Source organism: Chlorocebus sabaeus, chromosome 19 (genome assembly GCF_047675955.1).
Source record: "Chlorocebus sabaeus isolate Y175 chromosome 19, mChlSab1.0.hap1, whole genome shotgun sequence".
NCBI lineage: Eukaryota > Metazoa > Chordata > Mammalia > Primates > Cercopithecidae > Chlorocebus > Chlorocebus sabaeus.
This window is the reverse complement of record NC_132922.1, coordinates 6,148,318-6,175,871: the sequence shown is the minus strand read 5'-3', so window position 1 is coordinate 6,175,871 and position 27,554 is coordinate 6,148,318. Positions and strand designations below refer to the sequence as shown.

General features: G+C 50.2%; 2 long non-coding RNA genes and 1 pseudogene across 2 annotated transcripts in view; 2 read left to right on the top strand and 1 right to left on the bottom strand.

The window, feature by feature from the left end:
- LOC140709075 (uncharacterized) lies at positions 1 to 25,739 on the top strand. Its single transcript, XR_012089426.1, has 5 exons — positions 1 to 252; positions 537 to 790; positions 7,342 to 10,102; positions 10,784 to 10,874; positions 20,711 to 25,739. It is a non-coding gene; the product is annotated as an uncharacterized lncRNA (long non-coding RNA).
- The window catches only part of LOC103223644 (uncharacterized), a 34,322-nt gene continuing 7,885 nt past the window's right edge, over positions 1,118 to 27,554 (bottom strand). The window contains exons 2-3 of the long non-coding RNA XR_012089427.1: positions 20,769 to 24,993; positions 1,118 to 5,177 (exon numbers count right to left, since the gene is read on the bottom strand). This is a non-coding gene — a long non-coding RNA (uncharacterized lncRNA). The remainder of the gene's footprint in view (positions 5,178 to 20,768; positions 24,994 to 27,554) is intronic.
- LOC103223643 (acidic leucine-rich nuclear phosphoprotein 32 family member B pseudogene) lies at positions 14,194 to 16,915 on the top strand (annotated as a pseudogene).

Sequence of the window (27,554 nt, the reverse complement as noted above, 5' to 3'; positions counted from 1 at the left end):
TTCTGCTCCCTACTGTCAGGGAGATTCCAGGTCCCAGAGGACAAGACAAGGTCAGGAGATGTTGTTTCTCCCAAGACTCTGGGCAATTCTCAAACCGGGAGCTGAGTCAGCCCCATTCACCTGCTCACCAAGGGGACCATGGCCAACACCTGGGCAGTTGACTGTGACCAGCAAACGAAAGAATTAAGGAATAAAAGAATGCTGGAGTGAATGAGAGGAAGCAGAACCCTGACCAGACTCCGGGAGCCCCAGGTCTGGCCGGTTCCCAGCCTCACTGGAGACCTGCTGCAGGCCAGGGCCATGGCGAGGCAGCGGCTGGGGGGTGCGGAGGGCAGGGAGACTGCAAGCTGCTCCCAGGGGTGGCTGTGTTCCTGTGGCTGGTCCCAGAGGATGAGAGGGAGACTTCCAGACAGAAGAGATGGTGGAGGACACAAAAAGGCAATTCCTGCCCCACGGAAATACTAAGGCCAGCTTTTAAAGAAAAGGGGGTTAGAACTGATGGGGTTTCTTTCCTAACTGACTTCTGTGTGTTCCAGATTATTTTTCCAATCTTGGTTCAATTCCGAACTGAACCCTGAAGCCCCTGGCCTCCAGGAACCAGCTCCTAGGCCAACAGACCAGCGGAGGCAGCAGAGAGCAGGACAAGCAGGGCGGACAGGAAAGATCTTTCCTCAACCTCAATCCCACAAAGAACGCTCAGGCAAGTGCTGGGAGTAGTGAGCCCACCGTCTCTAGAAGCAATCAAGCTGCTCCCGGATGCCCAACAGCCAAGAAGCCCAGGAAAGAATCTGTAAGTAAACGGGGGTGTTATTATAACAAGGTTTACCCCAAGGCCACTCATCAGGAAGCCCCATAGGAATGGTGCTGTGTCCAGGGTTCAGAGCCACCCAAGTCCTCCAGACAGACCAGAGAGGGGGGTGCCCCAGGAGCCCTCTAGGCTCCAGAGAGCAGCAAGAAAGGGCTCAGCACCTGCTATATGCTGGGCCCTGTGCCAGCCAGGAGTTGTGTCTCATATCATCTCAAATCATCTCAATATGCTGCAAAGTATATATTTCTGTCCCTTTTTTTTTTTTTTTTTTTTTTTTTTTGAGATAAAGTCTTGCTCTGTCACCCAGGCTGGAGTGCAGTGGCGCGATCTCGGCTCACTGAAACCTCCGCCTCCCGAGTAGCTGTGATGACAGGTGCCTGCCACCATGCCCGGTTAATTTTTTGTATTTTTTGTATTTTTAGTAGAGCTGTGGTTTCACCATATTGGCCAGGCTGGTCTCAAACTCCTGGCCTCAAGTGATCTGCCCACCTCGATCTCCCAAAGTGCTGAGATTACAGGCGTGAGCCACGGTGCCTGGTCTCTGTCTCCATCTAACAGATGAGGAAACTGAGGGTCAGGGAGGTAAAAGGTTTGCTTGAAATCACACAGCTCCCTGGGAGCAGAGCCAGGATACAGAGCCACAGTTGGCTGGCCCACAGCCTGGGGCCAGCTCTCCCCTTCAGCTGTCATTCAACCCATAAGTATTCATGAGTGCTTGCCACGTGCTACATCTTGGTCTGGGGTTTGGGTCATAATCCCTAATGACTATCTTGAGCGCCATAATCCCAAATGCTGAAATCCCGAAAGATCAAAATCCCTGAAGTCTAAATCCCTAAAGTCTAAAATTCCTAACATCTAATTGACTCCCCCAGTCATGACAGATTTGGAATTAGAGGTAATTAAGGCTTCTAAAAGTGAATGGCAAGGTGTTACCAATAAAATTTGGGTTTTTTTTTTATTCAGCCTAATGCATTTGGTGGAAAATTCAGATAACTGAACGGGCCACTTGATACAGCAACCACAAAAACTTCAGCTTAAAAATGTGTCATTTGGCCCAGCGCAGTGGCTCACACCTGTAATCCCAGCACTTGGGGAGGCCAAGGCAGGAAGATCACCTGAGGTCAGGTGTTCAAGACCAGTCTGGCCAACATGGTGAAGCCCCATCTCTACCAAAAATCCAAAAATTAGCCAGACACGGTGGCGGGCACCTGTAATCCCAGCTACTCAAAAGGCTGAGGCAGGAGAATCGCTTGAACCTGGGAGGCGGAGGTTGCAATGAGCTGAGATCATACCACTGCACTCCAGCCCGGGCGACAGAGCGAGACTCTGTCTCAAAGAAAACAAATTGTCATTTGCCTGCCTTGACATTCCTTCCAGCTGACAATATTCCAGGAGCTTTTATATATTTTTTTTTATTTCTAGTTTTTCTTTTCTTCTTTTTATTTTTCTTTTCTTGTGCCTCCAAGAGCTTTTAAAGACATAGAGCCACATTTGCCTGAAGAGGCCACTGAAGTTTCTGACTGGTTTGAATATAATTATGCCCACCATAGGATGAGAAGACACGTACAGCTGGCCGGGCGTGGTGGCTCACGCTTGTAATCCTAGCATTTTGAGAGGCCGAGGCGGGTAGATCACCTGAGGTCAGAAGTTCGAGACCAGCCTGGCTGGTGAAACGAGGTGAAACCTCGTCTCTACTAAAAATACAAAGATTAGCTGGGCTGGTGTCAGGTGCCTGTCATCCCAGCTACTCAGGCGACTGAGGCAGGAGAATCCCTTGAACCCGGGAAGTGGAGGTTGCAGTGAGCTGAGATTGCATCACTGCACTCCAGCCTGGGCAGTATTGTGACCACCAAATCTGTGGTCTGTATGTGAGTGCACATGGAATGATAGAATGCCCATGTCAGTGTATGTCAAATCACAGAAAAATTTCATAAAGAGCAGAGCCATGTAGAAAATGAACATGAAGATATTTTCACAGGAGAGGCATGCCCTTTAAAAAAAAAAAAAAAAGCCAGGCGCAGTGGCTCAAGCCTGTAATCCCAGCACTTTGGGAGGCCGAGACGAGCGGATCACGAGGTCAGGAGATCGAGACCACCCTGGCTAACCCGGTGAAACCCCGTCTCTACTAAAAAATACGAAAAACTAGCCGGGCGAGGTGGCGGGCGCCTGTAGTCCTAGCTACTCGGGAGGCTGAGGCAGGAGAATGGCATAAAACCAGGAGGCGGAACTTGCAGTGAGCTGAGATCCAGCCGCTGCACTCCAGCCTGGGCGACAGAGCAAGACTCCGTCTCAAAAAAAAAAAAAAGCAGCTGCACATAGTGGCTCACACCTGTAATTCCAGCATCTTGGGGGGCTGAGGCAGGTGGATCATGAGGTCAGGAGTTCGAAACAAGCCTGGCCAATATGGTGAAACCCTGTCTCTACTAAAAATACAAGAATTAGCTAGGTGTGGTGGCGGTAGCCTGTAGTCCCAGCTGCTTGGGAGACTGAGGCAGGAGAATCGCTCGAACTCGGGAGACAGAGGTTGCAGTGAGCCGAAATCGTGCCACTGCACTCCAGCCTGGGTGACAGAGTAAGACTCCATCTCAAAAGAAAATAGAAAAGAAAAAAAGCGGCTACTCATTGAGATGCCAGACTTCAAACTATAGTTAATAATGATGAAAGTCGGCAATCTCTTATGGACTGTCTCTGAGCAATAGCCCATAATCTATCCGAGTAATACATGTTTTCATGTTGAGTCATCTTTTTAGTGTGTTAGCTTTCTTTTTTCTTTTCTTTTTCTTTGTTTAGGTTTTCTTTTCACTCACTCTTCTAAGTTATCAGCATTGTTTTTTACCATTTGTTATGCTATGGATTTAATCTTTCCATCCTTTCCAATCCTGGAAGTATGAATTGCATAGAGGCTTTTAGAGAGTTCTAATTCATTTTATGCATCTTTTGCAAATTTGACTCCACCAAAGTGCATTATCCCAGCGTTGACTTTGTGTGTGAGCACTGTGTGTGTGTGTGATGTAAAAATGTTGAAACTTCCTCAATGAAGCGATGTCCTTTTTGTACATCTGCACTTGGAAAAGGTAGTTTCTCCAGATCTCAGCTCTTTGGGTGAGTGCATAGGCACTGGTGACCTGTCACAGATTTTGAACGGTCTTATTAAAAGACTTAGGTTGTTCATCCAGGTATTCCAGATAACTGCGGTTATAAAGCTGGGTGCACACAATTACCCACCATAGTATACTGTGTTAGTACATGTTCCTTTTCTTTCTTTTTTTGAGACAGAGTCTCACTCTGTCACCGAGGCTGGAGTGCGGTGGCATGATCTCAGCTCACTGCAGCCTCTGCCTCCCAGGTTCAAGCGATTCTCCTGCCTCAGCCTCCCAAGTAGCTGGGATTACAAGCACGTGCCACCATGGTAGGCTACTTTTTTTGTATTTTTAGTACAGATGGGGTTTCACAATGTTGGCCAGGTTGGTCTCGAACTCCTGACCTCAAGTGATCCACTTGCCTCAGCCTCCCAGACTGCTGGGATTACAGGTGTGAGCCACCACTCCCGGCCTAATAGCCTGCTATTGACTGAAAGCCTTACTGATAACATAAATGGTCAGTTAACACATATTTTGTATGTCGTGTGTATTACACGCTGTATTCTTACAATAAAGTAAGCTAGAGAGAAGTAAATGCTTTAAGAAAACCATAAATAAGAGAAAATGGATTTACAATTCAATAAGTGGAAATGGATCATCATAAAAATCTCCGTCCTTGTCATCTTCCTGTTCAGTAGGCTGAGGAGGGGGAAGAAGAAGAGGAGGAGTTGGTCTTGCTGTCTCAGGTTTGGCAGAGGTGGAAGAAAATGCACATATAAGTGGATCCAAGCAGTTCAAGTCCATGTTGTTCGAGGGCCAACTGTAAGGTCACATTCATGGCTTCCAGGTGGCCAGGAATTTTTGGAGGACGAAAGTCAACACAGTATAAGTAAACAGCCTGGAACTCCGGAGCTACATTTTCTCTGCAGAGTAAACGGCAGGCACACTCACCACCTGCTATAAAAGATTCAGATTCTCTGAGCTCAAGATTCAGGTTCTCTGAGCTCAAGACTCCTCTCCTAAAACACAATCCACTGAGTACAAAGCTGCCACTGGGCCCTATTTGTGTTATTCTTGGAACTGGCCCATAAAAATGTGGGTACTGTGGCTCCCATTGCTGCCGTGGGTCATGAACTGTTTCTTGTTTCTGACCCAGGAGTCTCATATCTTCTGCCAGAATTTATGGAACGGAGGCAGGCTCTTTTCTTACCTCGCAAATAGGGTACAATCTCATGTCCTTCACAGTTCTTGGTGAGTAGGACCTGTGGCTGAGGGAATGGCTTCACGACCTACAGAGGAGGAGAGTGTGAGAATCATGGGGGTGAAACTCTAGGAGGAAAGAGAAGAGAGACAGCGAGGAGGAGTGGCAAGAGCTGTCCGGGAGGCTCTGAGGAGTCGGGAAGGGGTCGGGGAGGGAGATGCTAAGGGGGCATTGTCCCTGCTGGCCATGTGGTGGGTGTGCAGAGCCCCTCCTGGCCTGGCCCACAGATCCTCAGCCGAGCTCACCCCACTCACTGACACTTTGTGCAGGGGACTGGGGGTGACCCTGAGAGGGGCTGGGATCTGCCACCAGGTTGGCATGGGCATGTGGGCAGGCAAGATGAGGGTGAGTGCCACGGCCAGGGAAGAGCTGGCATCCTGCTGACATCCCACAGCTCACCCGATGGTTCTGTTAAAGCTGAGGTGGGCCCAGAGCCCTGCCTGCTCCCTCCCCCAATGCCAGGGGCCCCTTTGGGACCCCCAGAGCTCCAGAGGCATGATTAGGAGATATCTGGACCCGACAGCCTCAGTCTGACCTTGATGTTCAGGTTTTGGCAGTTAACCCCCTTGGGGGCAGAAAGGGTGGCTGCTCTGAGCCCGCCTCCCCATTTCCTTACAGGCTCCATAGAGTCATTGAGTTTCACCCCAGCCAGGCTAATGGATGCAAAATGCTTGGACCAATAAGCAACCTGGAAGATGGAAAACTGCTGCCCGGAGCGGGGATGGCTTCATGCAGAGCAAGGGCTTCGCAGTAGGAAGCAGCAGGTTCTAATGCTGCCTCTGTGAACCTCAGTTACCACGCTTTCAGAATGGGTCCATGGAGGGGCAGGGCTCAGCAGTGGAACCAGGAGAGCCCTGCGACGCAGGCCCCCTGGCTGTGAGCTTCTCAGGGGCGGGGTGACTGCACCTGAATCTGGAGGGTTCACAGATGTTACAGATATTCTCTGGAACTCTGGGTTGCCGGCCTCTCTAAGCCTCATTTCTTTAAAATATTTTTTTCTTTAAAACAATGTTCTTTTTCCTTTTTTGTTTTTGTTTGTTTGTTTTTTGAGTTGGGGTCTTGCTCTGTTGCTCAGGCTGGAGTGCAGTAGCACCATCTTGGCTTACCTCCCAGGCTCAAGCAATCTTCCCACCTCAACCTCCCCAGTATCTGGGACTACAGGTGCACACCGCCACGCCCGGCTAATTGTATTATTTATAGAGACAGGATTTCACCATGTTGCCCAGGCTGGAGTGCAATGGTGTGATCTCAGCTCACTACAACCTCCGCCTCCCAGGTTCAAGCAATTCTCCTGCCTCAGCCTCCTGAGTAGCTGGGATTACAGGTGCATGCCACCATGCCTGGCTGATTTTTGTATTTTTAGTAGAAACGAGGTTTCACCCTGTTGGTCAGGCTGGTCTTGAACTCCTGACCTCAAGTGATCCACCTGCCTCGGCCTCCCAGAGTGCTGGGATTACAGGTGTGAGTCACTGTGCTCCGCCTGAGCCTCACTTTTCTCAGCTGTGAAATGGGGCAAGAACCCCCCCTACATGGTGTATACAAACTAGACTGTGACTTCCACGCACAGTGCCAGAGTTTGTACCAGGCTGCTGCCTGCCCCAGCCTTGGCTCCAGCCCAGCAGCCCCTTTTCAGGCCGCCTTCTCCTGTCTTCACTGGAGCCCGGGTGTCATCTCCCCTCAGGGGCTATGGTTGTGGTGACCAATGGGCCTGGGACCTGACTTAACTGTGTGTGAACCCCCAGCGCCCACCACTGGGCCTGGGTCAGTGAGTGAATGCGTGCAATTTAGGAAGGAGAGGAATGAAGTTTTTGGTTAGAGTTTGTTGAATAAAGTAAAATGTAAAGACCAAAGCAGCCAGGGGAAATGTGGGAAATGCTTCCATCGAAGCCAGGTAATGACAGAGCCTGGGATGCGGGCCTCGATGGGCACATCCCAGCTACTCGGGAGGGTGAGGCACGAGAATCACGTGAGCCTGGGAGGTGGAGCTTGCAGTGAGCAGAGATCACGCCATTGCACTCCAGCCTGGAAGACAGAGCGAGGTTCCATCTCAAAACAAGCAAAGAAACAAATAGCAGGCTCTTAGTAGTTAAGTTTGGGGAGCGTCCAAAGTTACAAGTAGATTTTTGACCGCACAAGGAAGTCAGCACCCCTAACCCCCAAGTTGTTCAAAATTCAACTGTCTTTGGAAATAGAGTCTTTGCAGATGTCACCAAGTCAAGACGAGGTCATCCTGGAGTAGAGTGGGCGCTCAATCTAATCTGAGTGCCGTCCTTGTGAGGGGGTGAAATGTGGACTCATTCACGCCATGGGAAGATGGCCGCATGAGACAGAGGCAGAGACTGGAGTGATGCAGCCACAAATCAAGATAAGCCCAGGATCGACAACCATCAGCAGCACCTGGAAGGGGCCAGGAAGGACCCCCTCGTGGAGCCGTCAGAGGGAGTGAGGTCCTGTCGTCGCCTTGATTTGAACTTTTGGCTCCAGAGCTGTGAGTGGATTCACCTTTGTAGTTTTCAGCTGCCCAATTTGGGTAATTAGTTTCAGCGGCCCTAGGAAATGAACGTGTCACTATGCAAAATCCCCGAAAAGACCATCTGGGGCAAAGAGCAGTTGGTGCTTCCTCCAAACACACACAGGGAGACATGAGATGGGCAGAGAGCATCGTCCCCCACGGCTCCACGGTGATGGTGAGCAACAGGACCCAAAACCCAGTGGCTACCCCGGGATCCGGGACCCTCCTATCTCTTGTGCCTTTACTTCGGGTCTCCTCCCTGCCATAATTGGCCACAATGTCATTGTGGCATCCACCACCCCTTGTAGGGGAAATGTTTATACCAGTTAATTAAAATATTTATAAATGCTCCCATGTCATTGCTACATATTTGACTTCCACCTAAGATTGAAAAAAAGGTTCCATGGATTTCAAAACTTAAGAAGCTGGACTGTCAGGCTGGGTATGCGGGCCCACACCTGTAATTCCAGCACTTTGGGAGGCCGAGGCAGGGATCACGAGGTCAGGAGTTCAAGACTGGCCTGGCCAGCCTGGTGAAACCCCATCTCTACCAAAAATACAAAAAATTAGCCAGGCATGGTGGCACCTGCCTGTAATCCCAGCTACTCAGGAGGCTGAGGCAGGAGAATTGTTTGAACCTGGCAGGCGGAGGTTGCAGCGAGCCAAGATCTCGCCATTGCACTCCAGCCTGGGCAATAGGGCGAGACTCAGTCTCGGAAAAAAAAAAAAAAAGAAGCTAGACTGTCTAGGCCCGACCCTCTGAGCTGACAGTGCAGAGAAGGGCAGGGCTTTCTCAAGGCCAAGTGAGTTAGAAGCAGTTAGTCAGGGTTAGCTCCAGCCTGAGAGTGGCCTCCCGAGCTAGTCACCAGTTTCTACCAATCAAAGTGAGGTCAGACCAGCAGATGGGGGAGGACAAGGGGGAGACGGCGGCAGAGCAGGATCCAGCAGTACAGGTGGGCAGGGAAATGGGGAGCAAACTGATTTTAAGCAAGCAGCATCCTTCAGCCACCTCCCCCAGGTCTCCTGTCTGACCACAGTTGGAACTCCCAGCCCTGGAGTCTACATCATTTCCTCTGATAGATTCCCATCATAGTCAACTTTTTTTTTGAGACAGTCTCGCTCTGTCACCCAGGCTGGGGTGCAGTGGTGCAGTAACGTTAGGGTAGATAACATTAGTCTATTTTACAAGTTATCTTTTCTTTTTTCCAGACGGAGTCTCGCTCTGTCACCCAGGATACAGTGCGGTGGCATGATCTCAGCCCCTGCCTCCCAGGTTCAAGCGATTTTCCCACTTCAGCCTCCCGAGTAGCTGGGATTACAGGCACCCACCACCACGCCTGGCTAATTTGGGTATTTTTAGTAGAGACAGGGTTTCACCATGTTGACCAGGCTGGTTTCAAACTCCTGACCTCAAGTGATCTGCCTGCCTTAGCCTCCCAAAATGCTGGGATTACAGGCATGAGCCATTAAACCTGGCCAAGTTTTGTTTTTGATTTTGTTTTTGTTTTTGTTTTTAGATACAGGGTTTTGGCTCTGTCACCCGGACTGGAGTGTAGTGGTGTTATCACAGCTCACTCCAGCCTCAAACTCGTGGGCTTCAAGCAGTCCTCCCACCTCAGCCTCCCGAATAGCTGGAGCTACAGGCATGCGTCGCCACTCCCAGCTTTTTTGTTATTATATTATTTGTAGAGATGGGGTTTCACCATGTTGCCCAGGCTGGTCTTAAATTCCTGGCCTCAAGCCATCCTCCTGCCTTGGCTTCCCAAAGTGCTGGGATTACAGGCGGGAACCACGGCCCCCAGCCCCTCATCATAGTCTTAAGTGCTGTTGTCTTTAAAAACCTGTTGAAAGGGGCTACCTCTTCAACAGTGAGGGCAGAGACCCCTGTGTCTAGCTCCCTGAACTGGCACATGTGAAGCAGTGTGGATTTGTGATGCTGGGGGGCCAGGGCTCACCACCTTTGCCCACCGAGTGCCCACCAGGTGCCAGCCCCTGCCCCAAGGCTCTGTGGCCAGAGTCTGATTTCATCCCTATGGCAAATGTTCAGGGTAGATAACGTTAGTCTGTTTTACAAGTTATCTTTTTTTTTTTTTTTTTCCAGATGGAGTCTCGCTCTGTTACCCAGGCTACAGTGCAGCGGCATGATCTCAGCTCACTGCAACCTCCGCCTCCTGGGCTCACATGATTCTGCCACCTCAGCATCCCGAGTAGCTGGGATTACAGACACGCACCACCACACCGGGCTAATTTTTCTATTTTCAGTAGAGACGGGGTTTTACCACATTGGCCAGGCTGGTCTGGAACCCCTGACCTCAACTGATCTGCCCGCCTTGACCTCCCAAAGTGCTGGGATTACAGGCGTGAGCCACCACACCCGGCTTAGTCTATTCTACAAGTAAGGAGCCCGAGGCTTGGAGAGACACGTCTGCAGCTAGATGTAGGTAAGTGGGGAAGGAAGGCATGAAGGAAGGAGGGAGGGAAGGAGGAGACAGTCAGGGTTCCAGTCCCAGGGATGGGAAACAAGGGCAGCGTCCTCACCAGGCTCAGTCCCAGTTGTGAGAGGGTCAAGGAAGGGGAGGACCTCAGAGGGCAGGGCGGGGGCTGCAGCAGGTCACACACACAGAGCAGAAGTGCTGTGTCTGCTTTTCCAGAAGGACAGCTGCAGCCTTAGATTCCCCAGTTACTCAGAGGGGCCAATCCTACCCCTGGCTCACACAGGTGGGGACCTGGGCCCCAGACCTCAGGCTGCATCCCCCCAACTTAACATCCTCCTGACTGGCTTTCTGCTGATGGCTAGGAGGTTGCTCCCATCTGAGCCCAAGCCTCTCACTAATGCTGCTGACCCAAAGTTCATGGGGGTCCCCAGCCTCCAGCCTGGGGAGATGGCCTCCAGGGCCAAGGCTGGCTGCCTCAGTGGACATCTCAGGTCAGGCCTTCCCAGTCTCTACTCCCTCATCTAATCCTCCCAGCTTTTCAGGAAGGAAACATCATTCCTCCCATCCCAGAATCGAGTGGGGGGAAATCCTGGGCCCAGAGACGTAGCATGACTTGCTTTAGACTGCACGGGCAGAGACAGGCAGACGAGAAGTGGACACCCATTCATGCCCTGATTCCTCCCCCAGGAATCTTTCTGCTACTCTGCTTGGACTTTCTTGGTAAACAACTGGGCGTGTGAGCGAGCGGCAGCGTGCATGCCAGAGACAGATGGATGCAGTGAGTATGCTAAGCCCCTGGCAGCCCCGGCACTGAACACCCAGATAAAGCTGCCAGGCCGCCTTCTTCCTTCTCCAGGAGAACAGGTGTCGGTGGCCCAGGGACAGGAGCTGGACCAGAAGGGCTTTGGAGAGCCTCTGAAGGGAGGCCAGGAGAGGACAGAGGCAGAGATGGAAGGACCCTGTGGGGAGTGGTGCCCCCAGAACACCACCTCCATCGAGGGCTGAGTAAGAAGAGTGTTGTTTGAATTAGAACACTAATATGGGGGAGACATGGTGGCTCATGCCTGTGGTTCCAGAACTTTGGGAGGCCAAGGCAGGCAGATTGCTTGAGCTCAGGAGTTCGAGATCAACCTAGGCAACATAGAAAGACCTCATCTCGGCCGGGCGCGGTGGCTCAAGCCTGTAATCCCAGCACTTTGGGAGGCCGAGGCGGGCGGATCACAAGGTCAGGAGATCGAAACCATCCTGGCTAACCAGGTGAAACCCCGTCTCTACTAAAAAATACAAAAAAAACTAGCTGGGCGTGGTGGCGGGCGCCTGTAGTCCCAGCTGCTCGGGAGGCTGAGGCAGGAGAATGGCGTAAACCCGGGAGGCGGAGCTTGCAGTGAGCTGAGATCCGGCCACTGCACTCCAGCCTGGGTGACAGAGCGAGACTTCGCCTCAAAAAAAAAAAAAAAAAAGAAAGACCTCATCTCTATGAAGAAAAATAATGAGCCAGGCCATGGTGGCACACACCTGTAGTCCCAGCTACTTGGGAGGCTGAGGTGGGAGGGAGGATCACGTGAGCCTGGGAGTTAGAGACAGCAGTGAGCTGTGATCATGCCACTGCACTTCAACCTGAGTGACAGAGTGAGACAATATCTCAAAAAAAAAAAAAAATCCGACAAATATTAGTCTTAGAAAGATAGAAGACAGGGCCAGGCGTGGTGGCTCATACCTACAATCCCAGCACTTTGGGAGGTCGAGAGGGGTGGATCACCTGAGGTCAGGAGTTCAAGACAAGCCTGGCCAACATGGTAAAACCCCATCTTTACTAAAAATACAAAAATTAGCCAGGCATCTTGGCACATGCCTGTAATCCCAGCTACTCCAGAGGCAGAGGCAGGAGAATCACTTGAACCCAGGAGGTGGAGGTTGCAGTGAGCCAAGATCGTACCATTGCACTCCAGCCTGGGCGACAGAACAAGACTCCATCTCAAAAAAAAAAAAAAAAAGAAAAGAAAAAGAAAAAAGATAGATAGATAGAAGACAGAAAAACAAATGAAAAAAAAGTGAAAATAATGACTAAAAATGTTTCAAATATAATTATCCACAATGCAAGTTTGCATCTAGCAAAAACATCAGCCCATGGATGTAAGAAGTTTAGAAAAATTCAAATAATAAATACAAAGCAACCAACATAGACATGTTTTAGCTAAGCTGCTAAAAACCAAAGCTAAGGAGGAAGTCTTAAAGGCAGCCAGACAGAAACGGCGTATAACATACAGAAGAATAGCAACAAAAAATGACAGCTTGCTACTCATCAGAAACAAGAGAATCCAGAAGACAATGGAACAATATCTTTAAAGCAGTGCAGGGGGTGGGGACAGCAGGGGACTGTCAGACTGGAATTTTAGATCCAGCAAAAATACCCTTTAAAAATACTGGTAGGCTGGGCGCAGTGACTCACACCTGTAATCTCAGCACTCTGGGAAACTGGGGCAGGAGGACCATTTGAGGGCAGGAATTCGAGGTTACAATGAGCTATGATTGCACTGTTGCACTCCAGCCTGGGTGAAAAAACAAGACCCTGTCTCAGAAATGATTACATTAATTAATTAATTAAAAATAAAGGTAAACTGGCCGGGCGCGGTGGCTCAAGCCTGTAATCCCAGCGCTTTGGGAGGCCGAGACGGGCGGATCACGAGGTCAGGAGATCAAGACCATCCTGGCTAACCCGGTGAAACCCCGTCTCTAGTAAAAAAAAATACAAAAAAATAGCCGGGCGAGGTGGCGAGCGTCTGTAGTCCCAGCTACTCGGGAGGCTGAGGCAGGAGAATGGCGTAAACCCGGGAGGCGGAGCTTGCAGTGAGCTGAGATCCGGCCACTGCACTCCAGCCTGGGCGACAGAGCGAGACTCCGTATCAAAAATAAATAAATAAATAAATAAATAAAGGTAAACTGAAATCATTTCTAGTTAAATACAAGCTAACTTCTTCACTACCAGATGTAAATTAAAAGAACTTCTAGAGGGGCTGGGCGCAGTGGCTCAAGCCTGTAATCCCAGCACTTTGGGAGGCTGAGGTGGGCAGATCACTTGAGGCCAGGAGTTCGAGACCAGCCTGGCCAACATGGTGAGACCCTGTCTCTACTAAAAATACAAAAATTACCCGAGCATGGTGGCACATGCCTGTAATTCCAGCTACTCAGGAAGCTGCGGCAGGAGAATTGCTTGAACCCAGGAGGTGGAGGTTACAGTGAGCAGAAATCACTCCACTGCATTGCAGCCTGGGTGACAGAGTGAAAGCCTGTCTCAAAAAAAAATTTTTTAAAAAGGAACTTCTAGAGGAACTTCAAGAACTTCTAGAGGGCTGAAGGAAAATTATGCAAGATGAAAACTCAGATATAGAAAAAGGGATGAAGAGCAATGGAAATAAGTATATGGATAAACATAAAATACTATTTTCTTCTTTTCAGTTTCTTTAAAAGACAATTGACTGTATAAAGCAAAATAATAACAATGTATTGTGAGAGTTATAATATATTTTCAGGTAAAATATATATCAAAACAATAACCCAAAGGATGAAGGAATTATAGGATAATGTTGTAAGGTTCTCACATTTTCTGTTAATTCAAGGTAATCTGTGATGAGTTAAAAATACACATTGCCAGCTAGGCACAGTGGTTCACACCTGTAATCTCAGCACTTTGGGAGGCCGAGGCGGGCAGATCACGAGGTCAGGAGTTCGAGACCAGCCTGGCCAACATAGTGAAACCCCGTCTCTACTAAAAAATGCAAAAAATTAGCTGGGCGTGGTGGCAGACACCTGTAATTCCAGCTACTCGGGAGGCTGAGGCAGAAGAATCTCTTGAACCCAGGAGGTGAAGGTTGCAGTGAGCCAAGATCATGCCATTGCACTCCAGCCGCCTGGGCAACAGTGCAAGACTCTGTCTAAAAAAAAAAAGAAAGAAAGAAAATACACATTGCCTTTTCCCTCCACGATTTCTCTCTGCTCCAGTGAGTTACTTGATTCCGAAGGCTCCATTTGTCTGCCTGCAAGCTACACACTTCCCAGGACTACACCGCTGGGCTCCGCCACAATCAGACTCCTTCTGATGGCCCTACTGCACAGGTGGGAATATCTTTCCCCCATCTTCAGAAAGTTTGAAGAGTGGAGAAGAGGGGAATGTGAATGTGAAGAGGAGGCTCCACCTGGAGCTGAGGCACCAGACCCCACCCGCTGTTCTAAAACTCATCTTGGACAACTGCCAATCAAGTGATGAAAAAATTGAGGGCTTTACGGTTGAATTTGTGAACAGAGTTCCCCCGTTTGATAACTGTAGGCTTGATTTCATTTCCAAATCTCCCCGGGCTGCCATGACAATAGAGTCTTTGGAGATCTGGACATGTTAGAAACTCACACGTCTAAACTTAGATGGAAATACACTGAAAGATATCAGAACCTTAGAACCTTTGAAAGAGTTGGAATGTCTAAAGAGCTTGGACCTCTTAAACCGTGAGGTTACTAACCTGAATGACAACTGGGAGAGCGTCTTCAAGCTCCTGCCCCAGCTGACCTACCTTGATCACTATGACCAAGAGGACCAGGAAACCCTCAACTCAGATGCCGAGGGGGATGATGTAGATGACAAAGAGGAGGATGAAGAAGGAGAAAATGAGGAAAATGAGGAGAATAAGGATAGTGAAAAGGAAGAGTTTGATGGAGACAAGGATGAAGATCAAAGTGAAGATGTAGACTGTGAAGAAGGTGAAGATGAAATCAGTGAGGAGGAAGAAGAATTGGGACATGATGAAGGGGTTGATGAAGATGAAAATAAAATAAATAACAGATGGTTGGCCTAAACCCAACTATATCAGTGACTACATTACATGTAAATGGAATAAATGCTCCAATTAAAAGGTGAGATTTGACTGGGCGCAGTGGCTCACGCCTATAATCACAGCACTTTGGGAGGCCGAGGCAGGTGGATCACCTGAGGCCAGAAGTTCGAGACCAGCTGGCCAACATAGTGAAACCCCATCTCTACTAAAATTACAAAAAAAAAATGGCCAGGTGCGGTGGCTCATGCCTGTAATCCCAGCACTTTGAGAGGCCAAGGCAGGTGGATCACAAAGTCAGGAGTTTGAGACCAGCCTGGCCAACATGATGAAACCCTGTCTCTACTAAAAATACAAAAATTAGCCAGGCATGGTGGTACATGGCTGTAATCCCAGCTACTCAGGAGGCTGAGGCAGGAGAATCGCTTGAAACCAGAAGGAGGAGGTTGCAGTGAGCCGAGATTGCGCCACTGCACTCCAGCCTGGGCAACAAGAGTGAAACTCCATCTCAAAAAAAAAAAAAAAAAAAAAATTAGCCAGGCATGATGGCAGACGCCTATAACCCCAGCAACTCCTACTAAGTCAGAATCGCTTGAACCCAGGAGGCTAAGGTTGCAGTGAGTGGAGATTGCACCACTGCACTCCAGTCTGGACAACAAGAGCAAGACTTTGTCTAAAAAAAAAAAAAAAAAAAAGAACAAGCTCAATAATTGAAAGAAGGCATAAAAGGCAGGTCCAGTAACTCACACCTATAATCCCAGCACTTTGGGAGACCACGGCCAGGAGTTAGAGACCAGCCTGGCCAACATGGCAAAACCTCATCTCTGCTAAAAATACAAAAATTAGCCGAGCCTGGTGGTGGATGCCTGTGATCCCAGCTACTCGGGAGGCTGAGACACGAGAATCACTTGAACCTGGGAGGAAGAGTTTGCAGTGAGCTGTGATCCCACCACTGCACTCCAACCTGGGTGACAGAGCAAGACTCTGTCTCAAAAATATATAAAAGAAGCTATAAAAATAAAATAGACCGGGCATGATAGTTCACACCTGTAATCCCAGCACTTTGGGAGGCCGAGGCAGGCAGATCACGAGGTCAGGAGATCAAGACCATCCTGGCTAACACAATGAAACCCCATCTCTACTAAAAATATGAAAAATTAGCCAGACATGGTAGCAGGTACCTGTAGTCCCAGCTACTCGGGAGGCTGAGGTAGGAGAATGGTGTGAACCCGGGAGGCAGAGCTTGCGGTAAGCCGAGATTGCGCCACTGCACTCCAGCCTGGGTGATAGAGCAATACTCTGTCTCAAAAAATAAAATAAAATATAATAAAAATAAAAATAAAATAAAATTGAGGCAGGAGGATCACTTGAGCCCAGAAGCTCAAGACCAGCCTGGGCAACATAGTGGTACCCTGTTTCTACAAAAACATTAAAACATTAGCCAGGCGTGATAGGGTGCACCTGTAGTCCCAGCTCTTTGGAAGGATGAGGTGGGAGGATCACTTGAGCCCAGGAGGTAGAGGCTGCAATGAGCCATGAGCACACCACTGGATTCCAGCCTGGGTGACAGAGTTGAGACTTTGTCTCAAAAAAATAAATAAATAAAAATAAAAATTAGGCCAGGCACAGTGGCTCACACTTATAATCCCAGCACATTGGGAGGCTGAGGCGGCAGATTGCTTGAGCCCAGGAGTTCAAGACCAGCCTGGGGAACATGACAAAAACCTGTCTCTACCAAAAATTTAAAAAGTAGGCAGGTATGGTGGCACATGCCTGTAGTGACAGGTACTTGGGAGGCTGAGGTGGGTGGATGGCTTGAGCCTAGAAGGTTAAGGCTGCAGTGAGCTGAGATCACGCCACTGCACTCCAACCTGGGCAACACAGCAAGATCCTGTCTCAAAAAAATAAATAAATAAATAATTTGAATTTAAGTTAGCTTAAATTAAACCCAATATAAGCAGAAGGATGGAAATAAAGATAAGAGAGAAAATGAATAAAATTACAAACAAAAAGATAGAGAAAATTGTGACAAAACCATGGCCCCTCGGAGATGCCCATGTCCCTAGAGCCTGTCAACATGTTACAATTCATGGTAAAGAGGTACTAAGATTGCAGGTTAAATTAAGGCTGCTAAAATAGGGAGATTGTCCTGAATTACTTGGGTGGGCCTAACATAATCACAAGTTTCTTAAAAGTGGAAGTAGAGGCCGGGCACAGTGGCTCATGCCTGTGATCCCAGCACTTTGGGAGGCTGAGGCAAGTGGATCATTTGAGGTCAGGAGTTCGAGACCAGCCTGGCCAACATGGTGAAACTTCATCTCTACTAAAAATACTATATATATATAGCATACCTGTAATCCCAGCTACTGGGGGAGACTGAGGCAGAAGAACCACTTGAACCTGGGAGATGGAGGTTGCACGGAGCCGAGATCACGCCATTGCACTGCAGCCTGGGCAACAAAGCAAGACTCCTTCTCAAAAAAAAAAGTAAAAATAGAGGCAGAAGAGGGCAATGATGAGCTGTGAGGAGGATTCAGCTCACCATTGCTGGCTGTGAAGATGGAGGGAAGGGTACATGAACTAAGAAATGTGGGCAGCCTCTAAAAACTGAAAAAAGCAGGGGAGAGATTCTCTCTGAGAGCCTCCAGAAAGGGACACAGCCCTGCAAACATCTCGATTTAGGCCAGTGAGGCCCATGTTAGACTTCTAACCTTCAAAACCATAGGTAATAAATTTCTGTTGATTGAAGCTATTAAGTTTGTAGTTCTGTGTTACAGCAGCAATAGTAAACGAATACAAAAATGAACAAAACCCAGTTGTTGGTTCCTTGGCTTTTTGAAAAGATTAACAGCATAACTAAAAACCTGATAACATTGTCCAAGAAAAAGAGAGAAAACACAAATTAACAATACTGGGAAAGAAAGAGGGGATATCGTTACAGATTCTGTTGCAGGAAGTCAGGGACCCCAAACGGAGGGACCAACTGAAGCCATAGCAGATGAACATAAATTGTGAAGATTTTGTGGACACGTATCACTTCCCCAATCAATACCCTTGTGATTTCCTATGCCTGTCTTTACTTTCATCTCTTAATCTTGTCATCTTTTTTTTTTTTTTTTTGAGACGGAGTCTTGCTCTGTTGCCCAGGCTGGAGTGCAGGGGCCGGATCTCAGCTCACTGCAAGCTCTGCCTCCCAGGTTTACGCCATTCTCCTGCCTCAGCCTCCCGAGTAGCTGGGACTACAGGCGCCCGCCACCTCGCCTGGCTAGTTTTTTGTATTTTTTTTTTTTTTTTTTGAGACGGAGTCTTGCTCTGTCACCCAGGCTGGAGTGCAGTGGCCGGATCTCAGCTCACTGCAAGCTCCGCCTCCCGGGTTTACGCCATTCTCCTGCCTCAGCCTCCCGAGTAGCTGGGACTACAGGCGCCCGCCATCTCGCCCGGCTAGTTTTTTTGTATTTTTTAGTAGAGACGGGGTTTCACCGTGTTAGCCAGGATGGTCTCGATCTCCTGACCTCGTGATCCGCCCGTCTCGGCCTCCCAAAGTGCTGGGATTACAGGCTTGAGCCACTGCGCTTGGCCCTGTCATCTTCTTTGTAAGCTGAGGAGGATATATGTCACCTCAGGACCCTATGATGATTGTAATAACTGCACAAATTGTTTCTAGAGCATATGTGTTTGAACAGTATGAAGTCTGGGCATCTTGAAAAAAGAACAGGATAAGAGCAATGTTCAAGGAACAAGAGAGATCAGACTTCTGACTGCCAGTGAGCTGGACGGAACAGAACCGTATTTCTCTTGTTTCAAAGGAAAATAGGAGAAATATTGCTGAATTCTTTTTCTCAGCAAGGAACATCCCTGAGAAAGAGAATGCGCCCTGAGGGTAAGTCTATAGACGGCTCCCTTAAGGCGGCCACCTTTTACAGTAGAAGCCAAAGGGATGAAATAAACCCTGGTCTCCTGTAGCGCTCCCAGGCTTATTAGGAGGAGGAAAATTCCCACCTAATAAATTTTGGTCAAACAGGTTGTCTGCTCTCAAACCCTGCCTCCTGATAAGATGTTATCAATGACAATGCATGCCTGAAACTTCAATAGCAATTTTAATTTCACCCCATCCTGTGGTCCTGTGATCTCACCCTGCCTCCACTTGCTTTGTGATATTTTATTACCTTGTGAAGCATGTGATCTCTGTGACCCACACCCTATTCGTGCACTCCCTCCCCTTTTGAAAATCGCTAATAAAATCTTGCTGGTTTTACGGCTCAGGCAGCATCACGGAACCTGCTGACATGTGATGTCTCCCTGGGACACCCAGCTTTAAAATTTCTCTCTCTTGTACTCTTTCCCTTTATTTCTCAAACCAGCTGAGATGCTTAGGGAAATAGAAAAGAACCCACGATAAATATCGAGGGTGGGGTTTCCCCTGATAAGAGTCTATAGACATTAAGAAGATAATAATAGGGGAGGCTAGGCGCAATGGCTCACACCTGTAATCCCAGCACTTTGGAAGGCCAAGGCAGGTGAATCACCTGAGGTCAGGAGTCCAAGACCAGCCTGACCAACAGGATGAAGCCCTGTCTTTACTAAAAATACCAAAACATTAGCTGAGTGTGGTGGTGGGTGCCTGTAATCGCAGCTACTCGGGAGGCTGAGGCAGGAGAATTGCTTGGACCTGGGAGGCAGAGGTTGCAGTGAGCCAAGATCACACCACTGCACTCCAGCCTGGGCAGAAGAGTGAGACTCTGTCTTAAAAAAAAAAAAAGTAATAATAATAATAGGGGAACATTATGAACAACTTCACAGCAATAAATTTGACAACACATGTGAAATTAATAAATTCCTTGAAAAACATAACTTACCAAATCTGACATAGGAGAAACTAAAAAATCTGAAGAGCCTTATATTTAGTAAGGAAATTTAGATTTGTAATTAAAACTACCTCACAAAGAAAACTTGTTCTAATGGCTTTTCTAGCACACATTTGTTTTGTTTTGTTTTGTTGTTTTTTTTGTTTGTTTGTTTTTGAGATGGAGTCTCACTCTGTCACCCATACTGGAGTACAGTGGTGTGATCTCGGCTCACTGCAGCCTTTGCCTCCCGGGTTCAAGCGATTCTCCTGCCTCAGCCTCCGGAGTAGCTGGGATTACAGGTGTGCACCACCACACCTGGCTAATGTTTGTATTTTTAGTAGAGATGGGGTTTCGCCATGTTGGCCAGGTTGGTCTCCAACTCCTAACGTCAAGCAATCCACCTGCCTCACCCTCCCAAAGTGCTGGAATTACAGGCGTGAGCCACCACACCCAGCCTCTAGCACATATTTAAGGCAGAAATAATTTAACCAGTCTTATGGAAACAGGAAAGAAAGGAGGAGAGATGGAAAGAAGGAAGGAAGGAAGGAAGGAAGGAAGGGAGGGAGGGAGGGAGGGAGGGAGGGAGGGAGGGAGGGGAGGGAGGAAGGGATGGAGGGGAGGTAGGAGGGGATGGAGGGGAGAGAGCAAAAGAGAGAAGGAAACGTAGGGGAGGGGAGGGGAGAGAGCAAAAGAGAGAAGGAAACGTAGGGGAGGGGAGGGGAAAAAAGAAAGAAAATTATAGACCGGTATCCCTCAACATAGCCTCAACACAATTGTAGCCCATGGAATCTCCCATACACAAAAGATGAAGAATCCTGGCCAAACGCGATTTCTCCCAGAAATGTAAGGTTACTTGAATATTTGAAATCCATCAATGTGATTTGCCTCATTAATAAAATAAACAATGGATTTCAATAGATGCAAAAACAATGTTTTTAATCTTTCAGCAAATTAGGAATGGAAAGGAACTTCACCAACCCGGAAAGAAACCTGAAGAAAACTTACAGCTAAAGTCGCAGTGAATGATGAGAGACTACAGGCTTTCTCCAGGGCTCAGGAACAAAGCAGGGAGGTCAGCTCTTGTCACTTCCACTCCACCTCATCCCAGAGGCCCTAACCAGTCTCTATGCCCTGACAGCTTGATCATCCATGTAGAAGACGCTAAGGAGTCCACAAAACACCACCCAGGGCTTGGCTCCAGTGAGGAAGCATTGAATTGGCAAAGGGGGTGTCCAGGGCAGTCCTGGAAGGCTGAAAGGGGGAAGAGCTTCAGGAGCTGTCTTCACCCAGAAGGCCACCAAGGATGCTGAATTATTTTAAGGCAGACCAAGCCTGGGTTCCCTAAACAGGCGAGGATTGTTCTGGTTGGGAAACCTGAGAACAGCAATTGAAGACAGATTGTTGGCGGGACTGCCCGGCCGCCGACCTCATGGCTAATCCCACTCGCTGGTACAGGATGTTTGGGCTGAGTGCAGAGGCTCGCTGCCAGGTTCTCGGAGTGCACACTGGAGGGGTGGGGGGCAGGGACTGGCTGCAAGTGAAAAGCCTCAGCCCAGACTTCTTTTATCCCCACGTTATACCCCCTGTGGTGTGGGAGGGGCAGCAGAGCAGCCAGAGCCATTCCCATGGGCAGGAGTGAGTGACTGTCCCCAGGATGAGGGCCTCAGGAAGTGGAATCTGGCCCACCTCGCAGCAGGTCGGGTTCTGCTGAGTTCATCCTCTCCAGCACTGCTGCCTTGGCTCAGGGCCTGGACCTGAGCCACAGACCCTCATAGGCAGGCAACCCGCCCACCCAGAACCCTTGAGCAAGGAGGGCCAGAGGTTCCAGGCTCAGGGGAGCCTGTGGGATGCGCACTGGTCCAGGAGTCCCAAACCTGAGATCTGCTCTTCAAGGAAGCTACTGAACTACTGGGAGGACAGGGGAAGCCTCCAGCTCCAGCTCCCAAGACCCTTTCTGGCTTCCAGTATTACAACCTTTGTCACACTTCCAGCTCTGGCTTTCCTGGCCTGGAAGGTCCCCAAGGCAAGTCCGACTCCCACCTGCACCCCAGCCCCAAACTCAGCTCAGCACCCAGCAAACACTCCTCAAACCACCAAAGACTCAGTCCCTGTGGCCAGTGGGATCCGGCGGTCCAGGCTGAAGACAGAAGGCAGCCTGGCTTTCCCCTGGGACGAGTGCTGGGAGCAGATGAGTCTGCGCTGAAGCCAGAGCCAGTGGGACAGGGCCAGGAGGCTGGCAGCTCTCTACTAGAGCTCCCACTCCTCCAGCCCAGCCTGGCAAGGATGCCCACTGCCCAGGGTTGGGTCTCCTCCCCCAGCGATCCTGCCGGGTCCTGTCACCACAGCCACAGATGGTCAACTGGACAACAGGCACAGCCACCAGCCTGGGGTACAAGCCGCTCACTCGTCTCCTGCCCTCTTCCCCACAGTCTGGGGACAGAAGGAGAAGGCTGCCTCTTGGGGGCCCCGGGAGAGGCTCCTCACTGCCAAAGCCCTCCCTCCAGGGATCACCAGGAGCAGCCCTGTGGGTGGGCAGCTTGGACTTATCCCTGGCTGCAGTGAGAAGGAGCACATGGCCATTGGAAGCACAGGGCAGCTCAATAAGAGGGGCTGGGAAGGGCTTGGTAGAGGGTTTGGGCTTGTGCTGGGCTATTTGGGGAAGGTGTAAGCTCAGGGCCCCACTCTGGATTGAATGCTCTTGGGAAGCTGGGCTAGTTCTCTGACCCGTGTGTTTTTGTGTTTTTTGTTTGTTTGTTTGTTTTGAGACAGACTCTTGCTCTGTTGCCCAGGCTGGAGTGTAGTGGCGTGACCTCAGCTCACTGCAACCTCTACCTCCCGAGTTCAAGCGATTCTCCCACCTCAGCCTCCCAAGTAGCTGGAACTACAGGCGCCCGCCACCATGCCCACCCGGCTAATTTTTGTATTTTAGTAGAGACGGGGTTTCATCATGTTAGTCAGGCTAGTTGCAAACTCCTGACCTCAGGTGATCACCCGCCTTGGCCTCCCAAAGTGCTGGGATTATAGGTGTGAGCCGCCGCACCCAGCCTGATCTCAGGTCTTAGCAAACCTTGTCTATGTGGCAGGGAGCCCACAGTGAGGCTAAGGCTGTGACTGGTGAAGCAGCTGCCCTCACTCCTGTTTGCTGAGACACGGGGAGTTTGGACTTTCAGTGGCTTGGATGATGTCCCTGCAGCTGCCTGAGCTCAGACACAATGACGGGGCAGGCGGGGTCTTGCTTTTGTCCTGACCCGTCACAGTCCCCGAGCGGCCTCGTTTGATGTTGTTGTTCTATCACACTGAAACTTTTGTGGCCCACAGGAAGACAAGCTGGTGTTTGGAGAGGGAGGGCTCCCCAGAGAAGGGGGAGGGCCATGGGGTGCACAACGTGGGCCCTCCCCAGGGCCCCTCCAATGTTCAGGAAAATTACCAAACACGCTCGGGCAGGAGGGCTCAGGTGTGGGCATGGCGGAGGGGCCACACTCTGCCCTGAGGTCTCAGGGGGCTCTGGATCTCCTGTAGGGCTCAGGGGTGAGGCAGAGGGGCTGCTGGCATGTAGAAGCCGTCAGAAACCCAGAAACTTGGGGGGATGGCTGGGAGCAGGAGTGGACTCTCCCCCATGAGAGGTCTGGGTGGGCCCCAGGGAAAGGCCCTCCCAACACTTGGTTGTGAGAATGGGCTCCATTCCCATTCTGGGACACAGGGCAGTGCCCTGTATTAGTCTGACTGCATCACTAGCAAGGAATACCTGAGACTGGGTCGTGTATAAAGAGAAGGGGTTTAATTGGCTCACAGTCTCACAGGGGGTACAGGAAGCCTGGTGCCAGCAGCTGCTTCTGGGGAGGCTTCAAGAAGCTTCCAATCATGGTGAGAGGCAAAGGGGGAGCAGGCATCTCACCCAGTAAGAGTGGAAGCAAGAAAGCAAGGAGGGGGCATCCCAGACTTTTTAACAACCAGATCTCCTGTGAACCAACGAAACATGAACTATCACCAAGGGGGTGGCGCTAAACCATTCATGAGGGATCTGCCCCCGTGACCCAATCCCCTCCCACCAGCCCCCAGCTCTAGAGCTAGGAATCACTTTCCAACCTGAGATTCGGAGGAGACAAACACTCCAACCATATCAGCCCCCGAGGCGGAGCTGGCACTTCCAGAGTCCAAGGAGCCCAGAACCTCCTGAGAGAGACATAGTCGAGGGGCAGGCTCCCCCGACCCTAACCAGCCCTGGGCTGGGAGCAGAGGGTGGGGTCCTCAGGCCTGGCTGGAGTCCGAGTCTCTTCCAGCTGCCACAGGCTACTCTCACTCCACTTGCCAACCTGAGCTCGGCACACAGGTGTGATGCCCAGGAGTGACGCAGAGATGGGGTACACAGGTGTGGACAGATGTGGTGCACAGGTGTGGTACATACACAGGAGTTAGATGTGGCGCACAGGAGTGATGCACAGGTGTGGTGCACAGATGGGGGACACAGGAGTGATGCACAGATGTGGTGCTCGACTCTGAGGCACAGGTGATGCATTTATATGAATTTGCAAGGTATCTTTCATTCCCCAGATATTCACCAGGCACCTACTGTGTGCCAAGCCCTGTGTGGTATACACAGAGCTGACACAGAGCTGAGAGCCAGGATCCTTGCTTTCAAGGACTTTCCACTCTAGAAGGGAAGAGAAGGAGGTGAGGAGGGCACAGCAACAGCTGCTCCTGCTTGTTATGCTCTGGAATTCACCCCTGCATGGCCAGGACTGAGGAGCCACCTCCCTTTGCCCCTGCATGTGAAGGGGTGCCACCAAGCTGAGCATCTGAGACCAAAGGTCATGTCTGAGAAGCTAAAATGCAAAAGAAAAGCAGAGCACACGATGGGGAAAATACACCCAAATGTCATGTCGTTATTATTCAGAAAATTTTATTTCCCCTTCAAATCACAAAATGCTACACAGACACTACCTTTCAGTCACAGGTCAGATCTGCAAGTCAAGAGGAAGAGCCCTTCAGCAGCTGCAGGGGGCGGGGTGGTCGGAGTGGCAGGGGTGAGGCCTGAGAGTCGAGGTAGCAGGTGTTCCAGGAGCCCCAGGCAGAGGCTGAGAGCTGCTTCCCTGCCCGGTCTGTCATCAGAAACTGGCTTCTGAGGTCATTTTCACCTCTCTCAGGAGACGCTGCAGCCCTTGGGTTTGGGACAGGATCTGCATCTTCCTCACATGCCCCTGGCTGGCACGAGAGTCCCACGAAAGGTGCCCTGTGGGCACAAATGTGTGTAAAACTGTAAAGCACATGCTTCAGGTGGGTAAGCACCTCCAGGAGGATGCAGCAGTATTTGCCTGGGGAGGAGCCCATAGGGGCTTCCAGGCTCCAGTTCTGCCACTGAGCGCCGGCGACGCTGGTGAGCTTGGGAGAGGTTTTCCCATCATTATTCAAGTTCTTTTATACATATAATATTCTTTGTAACATTTTAAGCACTCTGTAGAAGGAAAAATAATCTCGACGCACCTGGGCAATCTCACAGCCCGGGAGCCCTGGATGGAAGGACATAGAACAGGGGACCCACCCCAGGCAGAGAGGCTGGGCGGCAGGAGACCCAGGTTCCAGTCCCAGCCTTGTCCGATGTCCTAGTTTCTGGTGGCCGCTCTAACAAATAGCTACAAACACAGAGGTTTAAAACAACACAAATTTTGGCCGGGCATGGTGGCTCACACCTGTAATCCCAGTACTTTGGGAGGCCAAGGCAGGTGGATCACTTGAGGTCAGGAGTTCGAGAGCAGCCTGGCCAACATAGCAAAACCCCGTTTCTACTAAAAATACAAAACTTATCTGGGCGTGGTAATCCCAGCTACTCAGGAGGCTGAGGCAGGAGAACTGCTTGAACCTGGGAGGCAGAGGTTGCAGGGAGCTGAGATCACACCATTGCACTCCAGCTTGGGTGACACAGCGAGACTCCATCTCAAAACATAATAATAATAAAATAAAAAACATAAATTTCTTACAGTTCTGGAGGCTGTGGTGTGGGTGGAGCTGTGCTCCTTCCGGGGCTCTAGGAGAGAATCTGGTTCCTCATTGCCTTTCTGGCTTCCAGAGGCACCTGCATTCCTTGGCTTGTGGCCCCTTCCTCCAGCTTCAAAGCCACAGAGGTGGCATCTTCCAATCTCTCTCTGTTTCCAGTGTCATTTCGCCCTTTTCTCACTCTGACCCTCCTTCCCACCTCTTAAAAGGACCCTTGTGATGACGTCAGGCCACCTGGGAGAATGCAGCACCTTCTCCCTATCTCAAGACCCTTATTCACATCTGCGAAGTTCCTCTCACATAAGGAGTGCATGAGGCCACATATTCACAGGCTACAGGGATCAGGACATGGACTTCTTTGAGGAGAGGGCCATTACTCTGTCAAACACATGATGTGGTCCTGGGTTAGCCACTGTGCACTGTTGGGGCTCTCTCCCTGACTATGGTTACAGGGTACAGGGTAGGGTCTAGGGGCGCCCCCCAGTGCACAGAGCCCTCAGACACGTCAGGTTTTCACTCAGTCCTTCAATGGCACCAAAGGCCCTCTTGGCCTAGGCTGCACGGGGCGGTGGTGGGAGGTACCCAGACTCCCTCATCCGAGAACTACATTTCATACAGGGCTTTAGATTCACAAAGCTCTTTTCTTAGGTGCAGGCAATAAACAAAGGCTCATTAACTATGTTTTAATGGCTCCATCCACCAATGGATAGGCAAATAAATGAAAGGATAAACTTGTGAAATTAGCAAGTGCAATGGTCCCCATTGCAGGAGCAAGGAGTCTGGGGTCCCTCAAGAAGGGACTCGGCCTTAGTATTCGAGCTGCAGGACCTGTGCCCTCTCCCTCTGATATATTGCCATAGTGCCCCCCGTCACCCTCAGGGTGTCAGGACGGTCCTGGCACTTGGTGGGCACTGGCCACATCTGCTCACTCAGAGAAGAAGGGAAGGAAATGTGAGGTCAGGCCGCCACTGTGGCTGGGGCAGGGGCCTCGCCTGAGCCTCCCGGCAGCTTCCCACAGCCTCACGTGACTGAGTAGCAGAAACACACACAGGCTGGGGTTTCCTGCCAGGCCCCAGAGACACACTCGGCTCTCACAGGGTGACAAGGAGGAAGAGGCCGATGGGCTCATGCCTTCACGTGCCTTCGAGGGGGTCCAGGTCTCAGCTGCCTTCTGGGTCACCTGAGGTGCCTTCACGTTGACCCCAGTCCTGGGACCCTCAGGGCAGAAGAGCTCAAAACCCTCTGAAAGCCAGCAGCATGGGCTCCAAGCCAGGGAGCCTGGGTTCAACCCTGGCTGTCGGGACTTGCTGCGTGGCCCTGGGCGTGATGTATAACCTCTCTGAGCCTCAGTTTCCAATTCTGTAGAGTGGCAACAATAATATATTATCTGTTGGCTGGGCATGGTGGCTCATATCTGTAATCCCAGCACTTTGGGAGGCCGAGGTGGGCAGATCACGAGTTCAAGAGATCAAGACCATCTTGGCCAACATGGTGAAACCCTGTCTCTACTACAAACACAAAACTGAGCTGGGCGTGGTGGTGCATGCCCATAGTCCCAGCTACTCGGGAGGCTGAGGCAGGAGAATCCCTTGAACTCAGGAGGCGGATGTTGCAGTGAGCCGAGATCACGCCACTGCACTCCAGCCTGGTGATAGAGCGAGACTCCATCTTAATAATAATAATAATATCCATCTGTTACAGTCAGGGTCCCAGCAGAAGGCAGAGCTGACCAGGTGGTTCGTGTTCACAGAGGCGTGGGCAGGTCAGGGAGAGCCGGAAGCCAGCAGAAGAGGGAAGCTG